The sequence below is a fragment of the Scyliorhinus torazame genome, chromosome 2, assembly GCF_047496885.1.
Source record: "Scyliorhinus torazame isolate Kashiwa2021f chromosome 2, sScyTor2.1, whole genome shotgun sequence".
NCBI lineage: Eukaryota > Metazoa > Chordata > Chondrichthyes > Carcharhiniformes > Scyliorhinidae > Scyliorhinus > Scyliorhinus torazame.
The window spans coordinates 114,021,149-114,035,995 of record NC_092708.1 but is presented as its reverse complement, the minus strand read 5'-3'; the positions used below and the strand labels follow the sequence as shown (position 1 = coordinate 114,035,995).

The 14,847-nt window shown below is 44.6% G+C and overlaps 1 pseudogene; it reads right to left on the bottom strand.

The window, feature by feature from the left end:
- Window positions 1–10,137: 10,137 nt before the first annotated feature.
- LOC140406760 (NADH dehydrogenase [ubiquinone] 1 beta subcomplex subunit 1 pseudogene) lies at window positions 10,138–10,397 on the bottom strand (annotated as a pseudogene).
- Between the last annotated feature and the right edge of the window lie 4,450 nt (window positions 10,398–14,847).

The window sequence follows — 14,847 nt, the reverse complement described above, 5'->3', positions numbered from 1 at the left end:
GATGGAGTGGCTACGCATCGTCTGTATGATATTTGGCCTCACTTCGCTTGGCGTGTTATTGGCGATGGACATGGAAAAGGGGAATATTATGTATCTGTGTAGCCCCAACCAATCTACAAGGTTACATCACCTCTGCAAAGGTGATGTTCTTCGCTGCCCCCATATACGAGGACATGGTATTGACAGTGAATTATACAGTGAATGGTAGAACCTATACAGTGAATGGTAGAACCCTCAAGAGTATTGAAAGTCAAAGAGATCTAGGAGTACAGGTCCACAGGTCATTGAAAGGGGCAACACAGGTGCAGAAGGTAGTCAAGAAGGCATACGGCATGCTTGCCTTCATTGGCCGGGGCATTGAGTATAAGAATTGGCAAGTCATGTTGCAGCTGTATAGAACCTTAGTTAGGCCACACTTGGAGTATAGTGTTCAATTCTGGTCGCCACACTACCAGAAGGATGTGGAGGCTTTAGAGAGGGTGCAGAAGAGATTTACCAGAATGTTGCCTGGTATGGAGGGCATAAGCTATGAGGAGCGGTTGAATAAACTCGGTTTGTTCTCACTGGAACGAAGGAGGTTGAGGGGCGACCTGATAGAGGTATACAAAATTATGAGGGGCATATACAGAGTGGATAGTCAGAGGCTTTTCCCCAGGGTAGAGGGGTCAATTACTAGGGGGCATAGGTTTAAGGTGAGAGGGGCAAGGTTTAGAGTAGATGTACGAGGCAAGTTTTTTACGCAGAGGGTAGTGGGTACCTGGAACTCGCTACCGGAGGAGGTAGTGGAAGCAGGAACGATAGGGACATTTAAGGGGCATCTTGACAAATATATGAATAGGATGGGAATAGAAGGATACGGACCCAGGAAGTGTAGAAGATTGTAGTTTAGTCGGGCAGTATGGTCGGCACGGGCTTGGAGGGCCGAAGGGCCTGTTCCTGTGCTGTACATTTCTTTGTTCTTTGTTCTTTGTTGACTCATGGAAGGTCATCAAAGTTAAGGAGAATGCAGGAGTCATGAAGCAGTTGCACCGGTCCCGGCGATGGGAAGGGAACATTATATGGACATTGCCTTGTTTTTGGAATACATGTAAATTCGATTTTGGATGTGTTAAGAGTGGTGCAATAAAGGTAATATCAGGCTGTCAGAAGAGCGTAGGAAGAGGCTATGAGGAAGTGAAAGGGACTAGAGAGAGGCTGGGGCGTATGAGAAGGGAAGTACAGCTAGAACGTAGGTTACCGGGAGATACACTTAAGTTAGTTAAAGGCCAAACTGAGGAAAACCCGGGTAGTAAACCTTGGGAGCCCTCGGGGCAATAACCAAGGAATTGTCTCAGCTACGGTTGTTTGCAATGCAGAACCGGTATGCTCTTGACTATCTTCTGGCCCGTGAGGGTGGGGTATGCGCCATAGTGCAGGGCAAGTGTATCATGGGAGTTCAGGATAACATCACTAAATTTATGGATCACATACGGGATCACCTGGACAGAATGCAGGATCCTGGCTCTTGGGGTAACTGGGGATTTGGAGGTTGGAAGGACTGGTTGATAAATATAGCCACGTATCTAGTGGTAGCTATCGGCTGCATCTTTGTAGGCCTGGCCATCCTTAAATGTGTGATGGGTAAAATCTAACCCCCAAAAAAAATTTAACTGTTAAAATCCATGAGGGTGAAGCAGATGAAGGGGGGCTAAGACAGGAATTGGAAATGCAGCGACGGATCTTTTTAGATGAGGAACCGTAGCTATGGATTGGATAGTTCGGTTATCATGGAATGATAAAAGGAGGGAATGACGAATGTGATATAAAATAGTTACTTTAGAGATATTAGTTAATGTAATGTAGAAATAAGCCACTTTGATTCTGGCAAGTAGAGACAAAGGATTTTAGACCGCATGGAAAAAGCAGGAAGAGGTGTGTCTATGAGAGTGATGCTGCATTGATAGGGGCCGGAGAAAGGGATTGGAAGTGAGCCAATCAGAATAGATCAAACAAGTCAGGAGGGACATAGGATGACCTATGGGTGTCGAGTATGTGAAACTTGATGCCATTTGAATGTATGAGTACTGATCTCTTTGTCTGGGACCTTCACTTAGTTCCCGGGGCTGCAGAAAGCAACATGTTATCTGTATCACTGTGGACTAGGTAGCTTGCAAGCTGAATAAAATAACTTCTTTTTACTTGCAAATCCATCTCGACTTTTATTGAGGCCAGACTGACAGAGAAAGAAATTTGGGATTCAACATTTGGTGCCGAAAACCGGGATTTCTCAGGGCGATCCTGGTCCAACTGCGAAATCAGAATTAGACTGATTATGAACAGGAGGATGGGAAATGAGGGCCCTCAATGTAGAACTGGAAAATGACCGCGCATTGATTGTTCCCCTCTTCTTATCGTCTGATTAATCTGGTCACTCGCGGTCCGTCAGCCAGTCTTCTGTCCAAGCTAATAAATTACCCCTAATCCCATGTGATCTAACCTTGTGAATTAACCTTCTGGCACCTTATCAAACACCTTCCGGAAGTGCAGATATACTATAGGATCCACTTTGCTTGTTACATCTTTGAAGAACTCTAGCAAAGTAGTCAAACATGATTTGCCCTTTATAAAACCATGCTGACTCTGATGGAGAGCATTTTGACTTCCCAAATGTGCTGATATTACTTCCTGAATAATTGAGTCTAACAATTTCCCAACAAGCATTCTGCCTCCCTCCCTTCTTGAAAAGGGCGTTACATTAGCATTTTCCCAATCCACTGGAACCTTTCCCGTGACCAGTGAATTTTAGAACATTATATCCGCTATCTCCATTGCCACTTCCTTTTACACCCTAGGATGCAGGCCAACAGGTCCAAGGGACTTGTCTGCCCTCAATCCAGATAGTTTGTTGAGTACTGTTTCTCTATTGAACAAAGAACAATACAGCACAGGAACAAGTCCTTCAGCCCTCCAAGCCTGCACCGACCATGGTACCTGCCTAAATTAAAACCATCTGCACTTACGGAGTCTGTATCCTTCCATTCCCACCCTATTCATATATTTGTCTAGATGTCCCTTAAAGTCACTATCATACCTGCTCCCACCACCTCCCCAGGCAATGCATTCCATATATTTACCACTCTCTATGTAAAAATATTGCCTCGTACATCTTTCTAAACTTTTCCCCACGCACTTCAAACCTATGTCTCTTAGTGCTTGACTCTCCTACCCTAGGAAAGAGCATCTGACTATCCACTCTGTCCATGCTACTCATAATCTTGTAGACCTATATCAGGTCGCCTCTCAACCTCCGTTTTTCCAGTGAGAACAGACTGAGTTTATCTAAACTCTCCTCATAGCTAATGCCCTCCATACCAGGCAACATCCTAGTAGACCGCTTCTGTACCCTCTCCAAAGCGTCCACATCCTTCTGGTAGTGTGGCAACCAGAATTGTACACAATATTCCAAATAAGGCCTAACTAAGGTTCTGTACAGCTGCAACATGACTTGCCAATTTTTATATTCAATGCCCTGACCGATGAAGGCCAGCATGCTGTATGCCTTCTTGACCACCTTATCCACATGTGTTGCCACTTTCAGTGATCGGTGGACATGCACGTCCAGATATCTCTGCCTGTCAATACTCACAACAGTTCTACCATTTACTGTGTAATTCCTACATGCATTGGACCTTCCAAAGTGCATTACCTCACACTTATCCAGATTATACACCATCTGCCATTTCTCCGCCCAAGACTCCAACCAGTTTATATCTTGCTATATCCTCTGACAATCCTCTTCACTATCCGCAACTCCACCAATTTTTGTGTCATCTGCTAACTTACTAATCAGACCAGCTACATTTTCTTCCAAATCATTTATATACACTATGAACAACAAAGGTCCCAGAACTGATCCCTGTGGAACGCCGCTAGTCACAGCCTTCCATTCAGAAAAGCACCCTTTACTATTACCCTCTGTCTTCTATGACCTAGCCAGTTCTGTATCCTACTTGCCAGCTCTCCTCTGATCCCATGTGACTTCACCTTTTGTACCAGTCTACCATGAGGTACCTTGTCAAAGGCTTTACTGAAGTCCATGTATACAATATCTACTGCCTTTCCCTCATCTATCATCTTTGTCACTTCCTCAAAAAGTTCAATCAAATTAGTGAGGTACGACATCTCCTTCACAAAATCATGCTGTCCATCACTATTAAGTTAATTTGTTTCCAAATGTGAGTAAATCCTGTCTCTAAGAATCTATTCCAATAATTTCCCTACCACTGACGTAAGGCTCACTGGCCTATAATTTCCTGGATTATCCGTGCAGTCCTTCTTAAACAATGGAACAACATTGGCTACTCTCCAGTCCACTGGAACTTCACCTGTAGCCAATGAGGATTCAAAGATTACTGTCAAGGCCCCAGCAATTTCCTCCCTTGCCTCCATCAGTATTCTGTGGTAGATCCTATCAGGCCCTGGGAACTTACCTACCTTAATGCTTTTTAAAATGACCAACACCTCCTCTTTATTAATATCAACATGCCTCAGTATATCCACACATTCTACCCTATACTCCTCATCCACCAAGTCCTTCTCTTTGGTGAATACTAAGGCAAAGTATTCCTTTAGTATCTTGCCCATTTCCTCTAGTTCCATACATAGATTCCCTCCAACATCCTTCAATGGACCAACCCTTTCTCTGGCTATCCTCTTGCTCTTTACATATGTATAAAACGCCTTTGGATTTTCCTTAATCCTGTTTGCCAACGACATTTCATGAGCCCTTTTAGCCTTCCTATCTCCTACCTTAAGTTCCTTCCTACTTTCTTTATATTCTTCAAGGGCTTCATCTGTCCTAAGCCTTTTAGACCTTACGGATGCTTCCTTTTCTTTTTGGCAAGGTTTATAATATCCCTCGTTATCCAGGGTTCCCTATTGTTATGGGCCAGGGTTTAGAGAATCCCAAAGTGTATCATGGAGTTCACCTGATCCACAACTTTTAATAGATTGTGGTATGGGGAGCACACGGACCGCTCTACAGGTGTGGTACAGCAGAAATGGAAAAGTATTTTTGAAAGCAAAACAATGTTTATTCTATGAACTCAAGTTAACCTTTTTAAAACATACAGTGAACATCTTAGCAACCATCAATTCAAATACAACCCCCAAAGAATACAACACTAAGTAATCCTTAATAAATTCCCAAACAACATTCAGAAGACAAAAGACCCTTTTAACGCAAAGATCAGGTTTAAATTCACTATTGAGGGCAGTTACCATGTTGAAATCAGCAAATGAACATTCATAAGCTTGCAGAGATTCATACACATCCTGCTGTGATTTCAGCTTCTCCAAAACTAAAATGAAACCAAACCCACCCTGCAGCAAAAAGCCTAAAGCGAAAGTAAAAAGCTGACAGACAGCCCAGCTCCACCCACTCTCTGACGTCACTGCAGTAATAAACTCCCATTTCTCCAAGGTACTCTCACTACAGATATTTATATACACACCCATTGATAAACACCCATTTCTTAAAGGTACTCTCACGTGACACTCTACCTGCAACCCTTATCTGCATCCACACAGGTACATACCGGTCCTGAATTCTAATCAACTGACATTTGAAAGCCTCCCACATGCCGGATGTCGATTTTCCCTCATTAGCCTCACCCAGTGAACACTCTCCCGATCCTGCCTAATGCTGTTGGAATTAGCCTTCCCCCAGTCTAACACCTTCACCTGAGGACCACTCTTGTCCTTATCCATAAGCAGCTTAAACCTTACAGAATTATGATCACTGTTCCCGAAATGATCAACTAGTAAAACTTCAATCACCTGGCCAGGCTTATTCCGCAGCACCAGATCTAATATTGACGAATGTGATATAAAATAGTTACTTTAGAGATATTAGTTAATGTAATGTAGAAATAAGCCACTTTGATTCTGGCAAGTAGAGACAAAGGATTTTAGACCGCATGGAAAAAGCAGGAAGAGGTGTGTCTATGAGAGTGATGCTGCATTGATAGGGGCCGGAGAAAGGGATTGGAAGTGAGCCAATCAGAATAGATCAAACAAGTCAGGAGGGACATAGGATGACCTATGGGTGTCGAGTATGTGAAACTTGATGCCATTTGAATGTATGAGTACTGATCTCTTTGTCTGGGACCTTCACTTAGTTCCCGGGGCTGCAGAAAGCAACATGTTATCTGTATCACTGTGGACTAGGTAGCTTGCAAGCTGAATAAAATAACTTCTTTTTACTTGCAAATCCATCTCGACTTTTATTGAGGCCAGACTGACAGAGAAAGAAATTTGGGATTCAACAATATGGTCCCTTCCCGAGTTGGGCTATTTACATATCGTTTCAAGAAACCCACCTGGACGCTCCTTATAAATTCTGCTCCATCTATGCCTCTCGCAGTAAGTGTGTCCCAGTCAATATAGGGAAAGTTAAAATCACCCACGACAACATATTGTTTATGCATCTTTCCAAGATCTGTCTGCATATCTGTTCCTCTATCACTCGCTGGCTGTTAGGAGGTCAGTAGTAAACCCCCAACATTGTGACAGCACCCTTCCTATTCCTGAGCTCTACCCATATTGCCTTGCTGCCTGAACCCTCCAAGGTGTCCTCCCTCAGCACAGCTGTGATATTCTCCTGAACCAATAATGCAATTCCCCCACCCCTTTTTCACCCCCCTCTATCCTGCCTGAAGCATCTAAATCCTGGAATGTTTAGTTGCTAATCCTGTCCCCCCTTCAACCAAGTTTCTGTAATAGCAACAACATCATAATTCCACGTACTAATCCAAGCTCTAAGTTCATTTGTTTTCTGAAATGCTCCTCGCATTGAAACAATTGCACTTCAGCCCACCAGTCCCACTGCATTGAATAACCACTCCCTGTCCTGCTCTTCCTCTTAATCTTACTGGCCTTTGTCTGTAGCTCTCCCTCAGTTATTCCTCCCGCTGACCTACTGCTCTGGGGCGGGATTCTCCGACCCACCGCCGGGTCGGAGAATCGCCGGGGGTTGGAGTGAATCCTGCCCCTGCCGACCGCCAAATTCTCCGGCACCGGATATTCGGCGGGGGCGGGAATCGCGCCGCGCCGTTCGCCGGGCCCCCACTGGCAATTCTCCGGCCCGCAATGGGCCGAAGTCCCGCTGCTGTCATGCCAGTCCCGCCGGTGGAGCGTAAACCACTCTGGCACAGGCCTCGCCCCTCACGGTGAGGCTTGGCCCCTAAAGGTGCGGAGAAATCCGCACCTTTGGGGTGGCCCGACGCCGGAGTGGTTCCCGCCACTCCATCCCACCGGGACCCCCCGCCCCGCCATGTTGGGGAGAATCCCGGCCCTGGTTCCCAACCCCCTGCCATACTAGGCAGTTCAATCCGTTTCTCTGCCTTCCACTTTTCTCCTTACTAGCTTTTGCTTCTACCCTCTGACTTCCTGCATTGGTTCCCACTCCCCTGCCACATTAGTTTAAACCCTCCCCAACACTAGCAAACAATTGTTCTAAGTTCCTCCCCTTTTATTACCTCAGAATTGCCCGCTCCTATAGGAATGGTACTAGTGTCCTCCACTGTGAAAACTGAAGCAAAGTATTGATTTAGCATCTTTTCCATTTTTGTGTTCACCACTATTAACTCTCCGGTTTCATCTTCCAAGGGACCAACATTCATCTTAGCGACTCTCTTCCGTTTTATCCTTTCGCTATCCTTTTTGATATTTTGCGCTAGCTTTCTTTCATAATTTACCTTGGCTCTTTCATTACTTTTATTAGTATCCCTTTGTTTATGTTTGAAGGTTTTCCAATCTTCCAGCCTTCCACTGGCCTTTGCAATAGAATATACCTTAGTTTTTGTCTTTATATTGTCCTTGACCTCCTTGTTTAGATGTTTGATTTATCCCTCTTGCCATCTCTCTTCCTCACTGGGATATATTTTAGTTGTGAGGAATGGAGTATCTCCTTAAAAAACTGCTACTGCTCATCAGCTGTCCTACCTTTTAGCATTTCTGCCCACTCCACTCGGGCCAAAACTGTCCACAAGCCTATGTAATTTCCTTTGTTTAATACCAGAATGCAAGTGCGGGCCTCCATTTTCCCTCCCCCAAACTGAATTTTGAATTCTACTGTATCATGGAATTAATCCCTCCTCATTACACAGTACCAAATCTAGCGTAGCCTCCTCCCTGGTTGGTTACCCAACATTCTGTTCCAAGAAACAATCTCAATTCATTCACTGAACTCTGCCTCCAGGCCACCCTCGCCAATTTGATTCTTCCAGTCTTGGTGCACATTAAAATCACCCATGATTATTGCCATACCTTCCTTACAAGCCCCCAGTATTTCCTGGGTCATACTTTGCCTTACTTACTGCAGAACTATTGTTTGGGGACCTATATTTTCTCCTACAATGGACTTCTTCCCTTTGTTATTTCTTATTTCTACCCAGATTGATTCTACCCATTTTGATCTCCAGTGCTTATGGCATTTCTCATTATAGCACTGATCCCTTTCCTCACCAGCAGGGCTACGATATATCCTTTCCCTTTCAGTCCATCTTCCCAAACTACTGCATATCCTTGTATATTCAGCTCCCAGACCTGTCTCCTTGTAACCATGTTTCAGTAATCACCACAATATCATACCCTTTTGTTTCTATTTGCACCGTTAACTCATTCAGTTTGTTCCGAATGCATTATGCATTTAGATACAAAGCTTTTAAATTTGATCCCCTGTTAAATTCCCCTACTCTTCTATAATTCCTTGGTGCATCAAGACATTCACCCGTTCTGTCTCTCACCTTTATTTTCTGATAACCATCCGCCAAATCGTGAACCTGCACTCTTACATCTTCCTTTAATTTGGGTTTTCTAATTTTCCATGCAACTGAACCATTCCCCCACCATTAGTTTAAAGCCCTATCTACAGCCCTAGTTATACGATTTGGACTCTGGCCTCGGCATGATTCTGATGAAGACCATCCCATCCAAACAGCTCCCTCCTTCCCCAGTACCGGTGCCAATGTCCCATGAATTCAAACCCATTTCTACCACACCAATCTTTGAGCCATGCATTTACCTCATTAATCTTATTAACCCTGTGCCAATTAGCTCATGGCACAGGTAGTAATCTAGAGATGATTAGTTTTTTGTTTCTGCTTTTTAATTTAGCTCCTAGCTTTTCATATTCCCTTAGTAGAACCTCTGTCCTTGCTCTACCTATGTCATTGGTACCTGCGGTGGACCACGACAACTGGACCTTTATCTTCCCACTCCAAGTTCCTCTGCAGCCCAGATAAGATATCTCAAACCCGAGCACCAGGCAGGCAACACAACCTTCAGGATTCTCGATCCTGGTCACAGAGAACAGTGTTAATGCCCCTAATTATACTATCCTCAATTACGACTACATTTATTTTCTCACCACTCACTTGAAGGGCTCCCTGTACCATGGTGTTGTGGTCAGTTTGTTCATCCTCCCTGCAGTCCCCATTCCCATCCACACAGAGAGCAAGAATCTCAAACCTGTTGGACAGGGACAAGGGCCGAGGCTCCTGCAACCCTACTTCCTGGATCCCTCTACCTGCCTCACTCGCAGCCACACCCTCCTGTCCCTGACCACTGGCCAAATTGAAGTTAGTTAGTTTGAGGGGTGTGACTGCCTCCTGAAACAAAATGTCCAGGTACCTCTCCCCCTCCATGATCTGTCGCAGTGTCTGTAGCTCAGAATCCAGTTCATCAACTCTGAGCTGGAGTTCCTCAAGCAACTGACACTTACTACAGATGTGGTCACTGGGAACCAGAATGGGGTCCACCAGCTCCCACATCATGCAGGAACAACACATCACATGATCCTCCATCTCTATTTTATTTAATTAGTTTTTTAAAAAAGAATACAGTATAAGGTTTATTAAGTCAGACAGACAACTTGCGTACATCCAAGTTAATAAAACAAATACAATTAACTATTTGCCATGCCTTTTTAAATATTATATTCCAATGATACAAAGAGGGAAATCTTGGCAAATTTTAGGGCTTAAAACCAATTATCTGTTACATGAAGATAAGCCGATTTTGTGAAAGATCAAATTTTAATAGAACAAACCAGCATCATTCAAATGAATTTTCACTGGATCCCTAAATGAAGACGCATCAAAAAAAAGGCTGGCATTGCACTTTTTTCTGAAATGCAAAACAGTTCCTTGTTTTCTCAGCATGGCTTTCAGCTCTTCGCTTCCACGTAGTTTCTTCACCTAGTTTCAATTCTCGTTTGTACAATAAACTTTTGTTTCAGAATGCAGTAAGTTTACCATAATTTCTTATATCAAGATAACATCCCAATACAAAACCCAGAGGGACAAGGATATTGGGCCAAAGCTCACGTATGAGGCTAACCAGACTCATTATGCTTTCGAGGCCCTCTCCCCCCTTTCCTCAGCAATGGGCCGGTCCATTATTTCTCATTTAATTAGTTTTTAATTTGGTTTTTAATTAAATTTTGTTTTATGGAGTGAACTGATCTATCTACGCATCTTCTCTACAGTTGTAATGCTATATACCGTATACTTCATCCACTGTGTATGATTATGTGTTTTCATTCTGTATCCTCATGTATTTATTGTATGTTCTATGTTTTCGTATGGAGCGATCTGCCTGGATTGTACACAGAACAATACTTTTCACTGTACCTTGGTATATAGTGACAATAAATCTAAATCTAAGTTGATGCAGGGCACCCTGAGGGTCAAGTGTGAACAGCCAGCAGTCATAGTCCATAATAGTACCAACAACATAGGTAGAAATAAGGATATGGTGCTGCAGTCCAGAATTTAGGGTACTAGTGAGCAGCACCTAAAAAGCAGTAATCTCCAGATTACTCCCACTACCACACATAATTGAATATACAAGTAGAAGGATACAGCATATGAATGTGTGGCTGGAGTACTGGTGCAGGAGGAAGGGCTTTAGATTCCTGAGGCATTGGGATCTGTTCTGGGAGAGATGGGACCTATACAGGCTGGATGGATTGCACCTAAAGAGTGCTGGGAGCAAATCCCTTGTGGGGCAATTTGCAGGTGCTAGCTGTTGGGGAAGGATTAAACAGTGGTATGAAAACCAGGAGGTAATACTTGAGAGGGATATCAAGGTGGAAAGAATATGGGGAAAGGCAAATAGTATCAGGGTTGCAAATAGTAAGGTATTAAGTGGGTTCAGCGTAAGAGGGAAAGTGATAAAGTCTAAATTACCCTTACAGTGCATGTATGTGACTGTGTGGAGTGTGATAAATAGGATTAGTGATTGTGGATGCATACAACCACATGGAAATATGATGTGTCTATAACAGATACATGGCTCAAAGATGGACAGGACTAAGTATTAATATTCCTGGATGCAAGGTGCTCAGGAAAGTTAGCAGTATTGATTAAGGAGAACACACTATTCTTATGTATGTAGTTGGTGACAGGCTGACAAAATAGCCATAGATAAAGGAAATAATCGTGGTAGGGAATGGTATAATCAGAGGGATTGACATTGCTCTGTGCAGCAAAGAGTGTGAGTCCAGGCGGCTATGTTGTCTGCCCAGTGCCAGGGTTCAGGACATCTTCTCGGGGCTGGAGAGGAACCTGCTGTGAGAGGAGGAGTACCCAGTTGTTGTGGTCCACGAGACAGGAAGGACAAGGAAGGACGTTCTGCATAGTCAGTATGAGGATTGTGGTAAACCACTGTTGCACCTATATTAGGTGATGTATGGTAGGACCTGTACTACAGGTACGAAGGTAGTCCCTGCCTGCTGGCTCCGCCCAGTAGGCGGAGTATAAATATGTGTATCCTCCGTGCAGCAGCCATTTCGCCAACTGCTGTGGGAGGCCAAACATCTTAGAGCAATAAAGCCTCAGTTGTATTCAACTCTTGTTCTTGTGCAATTGATCGTGCATCAATTTATTGCTCTCAGATTTTCATAAGATGGACCTCCGTATCAAGCCGGATCACCTGCAGCTGGATCCGCAATCAAGCGACGCCAAAAAGGACTTTCAGCACTGGCTAGCTTGTTTTGAGGCGTACATCAACTCGGCGCCAAGCCCTGTTCCGGAGGCTCAGAAAATACAGATACTGTACTCAAGGTTGAGCTCCAACATTTTTCCGCTGATCCAGGACGTGCCAAACTAGACCGAAGCCATGACGCTACTCAAAACAAATTACGCCCAGAAGACGAACACGCTCTTCGCCAGGCACGTACTTGCCACTCGCTCTCAACACCCCTGCCAATGCTGCCCGGCCCGCGCTGCCCTTTGTAAGGCTTGCAGTAAGAAGGAGCACTTCGCCGCGGTGACCCAGGCCCGCGCAGTCGCCGCTATCGCCCCCACCCCCCTCGTTTTGTTGCTAATTGTGTTTCTCTTTATTTGGCTCTGAATATGACAAACAATATGGTCGCCTTCCTTAATCATAATTACATTTTGCTCTAGAATCGCCAGGTATCTTTCGATACCGCCACAAGGTTCAAACCGAACACTGATCAAAGACTCGATGCACCAGTTAGTTGGTTCAAAGTCAAATGCTGATTTATTGACACACATAGTTAAACATAATCATGCATAAATACTACTAATAAATACTACTATTAAGACTAAACTATCACTACTGCTAAAGCCTATACTTAGTTTCGGGCGCCCACTCAGTCAGAGGAACAATGGCCGTTGTTCGGTTCTGAGGCTGCTGGGGTTGAAGTGGTGAAGGGGAACAGCTATGATCGTCTGTCTGGTAGCGAGCGTTGACCTTGGACTTACTTGTTCTGGTGCAGCTGGTGGACAGGTCTCTCCCAGGTGAGAGCCAGAGCCAAGAGAACGATTCTCTCTTGGGGGATCCTTCTTATACCCAAAAGGGGCTTTGCACGCTTTTGGGCAGGCCTTGAACTTGGCCCCAATTAATTGGGCCGTTTCTTAATCGTTCCTATCGATTTCCTCCAATAAAGTGGTGGGTGCCCTGATGGCTGGGTGTGTTCTAGGTGGCCGTTGGCCTGCTTTGTTCTAGTCTCCTCTGGCGCCGGGGTGTCTGCCTTGGTATTGTTTACTTAAATGTTACTCTTTTGCCCCCGGAGATGGCTCATTAGTATGGTAATGGCTTTGCAGCTTCGGTCTTGCCTGGGAGCTGCAGCTCCAATCAACAGACAAACCCTGCACCTGCTTGCTTTCTCAGTATTGTCCATTTTCCCTGCAGTCTTTGCAAAGTGTCCATTTTGTAATCGGCTTGAAAGGATAGAATCATAGAATCATAGAAGTTTACAGCATGGAAACAGGCCCTTCGGCCCAACCAGTCCATGCCGCCCAGTTTTTACCATTAAGCTAGTCCCAGTTGCCCGCACTTGGCCCATAACCCTCTCTACCCATCTTACCCATGTAACTATCTAAATGCTTTTTAAAAGACACAATTGTACCCGCCTCTACTACTACCTCTGGCAGCACATTCCAGACACTCACTACCCTCTGAGTGAAGAAATTGCCCCTCTGGGCCCTTCTGAATCTCTCCCCTCTCACCTTAAACCTATGCCCTCTAGTTTTAGACTCCCCTACCTTTGGGAAAAGATGTTGACTATCTACCTTATCTATGCCCCTCATTATTTTATAGACCTCTATAAGATCACCCCTAAGCCTCCTACGCTCCAGGGAAAAAAGTCCCAGTCTATCCAGCCTCTCCTTATAACTCAAACCATCAAGTCCCGGTAACTTCCTAGTAAATCTTTTCTGCACTCTTTCTAGTTTAATAATATCCTTTCTATAATAGGGTGACCAGAACTGCACACAGTATTCCAAGTGTGGCCGTACCAATGTCTTGTACAACTTCAACAAGACGTCCCAACTCCTGTATTCAATGTTCTGACCAATGAAACCCAGCATGCCGAATGCCTTCTTCACCACCCTGTCCACCTGCGACTCCACCTTCAAGGAGCTATGAACCTGTACTCCTAGATCTCTTTGTTCTATAACTCTCCCCAACGCCATACCATTAACTGAGTAGGTCCTGGCCTGATTCGATCTGCCAAAATGCATCACCTCACATTTATCTAAATTAAACTCCATCTGCCATTCGTCGGCCCACTGGCCTAATTGATCAAGATCCCGTTGCAATCCTAGATAACCTTCTTCATTATCCACTGTGCCACCAATCTTGGTGTCATCTGCAAACTTACTAACCATGCCTCCTAAATTCTCATCCAAATCATTAATATAAATCACAAATAACAGTGGACCCAGCACCGTTCCCTGAGGCACACCACTGGTCACAGGCCTCCAGTTTGAAAAACAACCCTCTACAACCACCCTCTGTCTTCTGTCGTCCAGCCAATTTTGAATCCAATTGGCAACCTCACCCTGGATCCCGTGAGCTTTAACCTTCTGCAACAACCTACCATGCGGTACCTTGTCAAAGGCTTTGCTAAAGTCCATGTAGACAACGTCTACTGCACTGCCCTCATCTACCTTCTTGGTCACCCCCTCAAAAAACTCAATCAAATTTGTGAGACATGATTTTCCACGCACAAAGCCATGCTGACTGCCCCGAATCAGTCCTTGCCTCTCTAAATGCTTGTAGATCCTGTCTCTCAGAATACCTTCTAGCAACTTACCTACTACAGACGTTAGGCTCACCGGTCTGTAGTTCCCAGGCTTTTCCCTGCTGCCCTTCTTAAACAAGGGCACAACATTCGCTACTCTCCAATCTTCAGGCACCTCACCTGTGGCTGCCGATGATTCAAATATCTCTGTTAGGGGACCCGCAATTTCCTCCCTAGCCTCCCACAACATCCTGGGATACATTTCATCAGGTCCCGGGGATTTATCTACCTTGATGCGCTTTAAGACTTCCAGC